This window comes from Cupressus sempervirens, chromosome 7 (assembly GCF_028749045.1).
Source record: "Cupressus sempervirens isolate cs-2001-9-10 chromosome 7, ASM2874904v1, whole genome shotgun sequence".
Lineage (NCBI taxonomy): Eukaryota > Viridiplantae > Streptophyta > Pinopsida > Cupressales > Cupressaceae > Cupressus > Cupressus sempervirens.
In genome coordinates this window covers 170172251-170175156 of record NC_143124.1, presented here as the reverse complement: position 1 = coordinate 170175156, position 2906 = coordinate 170172251, and the positions used below count along the sequence as shown (strand labels likewise).

Sequence of the window (2906 nt, the reverse complement as noted above, 5' to 3'; positions counted from 1 at the left end):
TGTCCACAACCTAGCATTGAATCACTCTGCATGCAATCCAGATACAATGATAAGTTAAGAATTTCTGTAACACTAATAACACACACATGGCTATGATTGGCAAAATCAAGGCAGTTTGAATTTAACATAGCGGCATACACATAATAGTAAAAGATGAAGTTCGTTATTGACAAAAGATAGTTTCAAACGATTTTGTACCAAATACTTTGTTGAATAATAGTAAAACTAGCTTATATATATTATATTTATATAAAATAAGCCGAGAGATATCCTTTGAGTCTAAGAGGGTGGGGAAATGATTTGAGACTCTTCATCTGTCTCATTTTTACTTTCTTTTCCTCTTTGCAATTTTCACAATTTTAATTATAATTATATTTAGTCTATTTCTATTTTATTTTCTGACATGTAAATAATCGTCAATTTTTTTTCAAAAAAAAAATGTTTACATTGAAACTTGCTGCCACTGTAGAAAGCCTCTCGACTTAATAAAATTCAATTTTAATTAACGTTTCATATTACCTATTAATTAATTAATATTATTATTTTATTTTATTTTTTAAATGTATGAATTACATAGAAAATTTGTTTATACGGTTTTGCGGTTTCGCCAATGAAACTGAAGAGCTTCTATGTTAATTATTCAAAAAGAACGTGCCAATAAATTATAAAAATATATTGCATCATTACATGAAATAAATTATAAAATTATTATGCAATCTAATGAGAGAAATAATGAAATATTTTGCTTAGTATTGACAATTAGAATATAAAAAAAACAATGTTTAGTCCTATATTTCGGTTTGGTTGTCCTAATAATTGCATGGGCCCTATGAATAGACTCTTCAGAAATTATCTTTCGTTGTAAAGCTGATTGTGAAGCCTTTCTTTAGCATTAACCCATGATTCACTTGTTGCATCTTGAGTTAGTTTTACCAAGCTCGCGACAATTTTCTTCTTTGTCTATATAAATAGATTTATTTTGGTCTATTTCAGGTACTGCTGTTGAACATTCTATTGAACAGAGAGGACTCGAATTCAGGATCTCCTTTTTACCATTTCGATATAGTTTGTAACTGATTTTTCTACAATTTTAGAAGTATTATGTTTTAATGTATGAAATTTTTACGCGAGGTTAATTTAACTCGGAACATCATACCTCTTTTGGATATCGCCATTAAACTAAGATTGATCTTAGGGATAAATCAAACGTAGATATAATTTTGTTAGAACCAATAGTAAATATGGAATATAAAGCCCATAACATCTGAATAACTCATATACGTGTTTGGGCAATTTAGATCTGTCTCCTTTTAAGGCAAGAAGACATTTTGATATTATAATAAGTAAGTTAGAAATCCTTATAAATCACTGAAGAGTATAATTTCGGCAAATTTTTGCCTTGATTCACAGTGAAGAGAAATAATTAAGATACGAAGTTGTTGTTAAGATGATAGATATGCCTTATGAGTGTATTTGGGCAGGATTTAGATTATAAAAGAGTAAGGGCCATTAATGTTATGTTTTGTATTGATATCCTAAGCTACGTGTCAACTTAAATGATTGTAGAACTTTGGCGATTCATGAGGACTTGTATCATACTGTAAATTAGGGAGTTTTGGAGCAGCATGTAGCCTTCCATAAAACAGAAAGGAATGAGGTTGTCTATAGACATCCATCAAAGAAATATGTATGCAAAAAATTAAGAATAAGAAAGGCTCATCAGCTATTTTGACAACGCAAACGATTGCAGCAGATATTGGATTTGTTAATTAGGGTTTAAAATTCTTTAAGCTAAAATTGCACAACCTTCGCCCACATTTATCCTTCCTCGCGTTTGGAACAGTTTATGGTGTTTACATATGTATATATTTTTGTAGAAAGACAGGTTTTTGCGTGCTAATGAAGACGAAATATTCTGGAAGTATATTTTTCTTTAGGTGGAAGAAGATATTTGTCAAAACTAGAGTTCTTTGCTTTCACGTGTAAGGACCTATAGCTCAGTGGTAGAGCATCTGACTGCAGATCAGGCGGTCCCTGGTTCGAATCCGGGTGGGTCCTTATATAATTCCAATTTTGTTTATATCTTTCCCATTTAGTTTTAGAGAAGGAAATCCAATTTTGGTCGTCTTTCCCTTTTAGTCTTAGAGAAGGAATTCCAGTTATAATGTTTTTAGGAATATGTCATGTGCTATCCTTGTTAATCTTCTTATTTTATATAAAACTATTACCCTTGTTTGCCATCTCAATATGACTTTCAAAAGTTCATGCATAAAAGCTAATACGAGATAAAAATAATATAACAGTATTTCTACTTTTAGTCTTAGTAGAAATTAATGTAGTTGCGGTATTTGTAGCATTGTGGGATACAGCACCTCAAAGAAATGATCGCCTATATGTAATGGTAAATGTAGAGAAGATTATCTATTTTTTAAGTATTAAATAGTTAAAGTTTATTTATTTTTCTAAGCTTAACTTAATTTAAGATATTTAAAAATAAATTCTCATTGCTTACAAAAAAGATGTGAATTTTTATTATGAAGCAATCTTTTGTATCAGCACCTATTGATTTCTTAGTTTTGTTTTCTAAATAGACGATCATAATGCGTATTTGTGTAAGTAATTAACAGCTTGGATGCCAATTCCTAATCTGTGACTTGCTGTTTTGCTTTTATTTTCTCTAATAGAAAAGAAAGTGAGTTGCCACCACAACTGTCACTGTTTCTACTTCTAACAAGTAATATCGTGAACAATCAACTTGATCTTTTACAAAACTCTGTAATTGATAAGCCTTCTGTTAAGATAAAAATATAATTGATATGTGTATGAACGGCAGTTGATTACTCTTTGATAAAGAGATTTCGAATGGTAATAATTTGAACCTTTAATTCTTATATTAATGGGAATGT

The 2906-nt window shown here is 29.9% G+C and overlaps 1 non-coding gene across 1 annotated transcript; it reads left to right on the top strand.

Moving 5' to 3' along the window:
- The first annotated feature begins 1986 nt into the window (after positions 1-1986).
- TRNAC-GCA (transfer RNA cysteine (anticodon GCA)) lies at positions 1987-2058 on the top strand. The gene has a single exon. It is a non-coding gene; the product is annotated as a tRNA-Cys (tRNA).
- Positions 2059-2906: the final 848 nt, after the last annotated feature.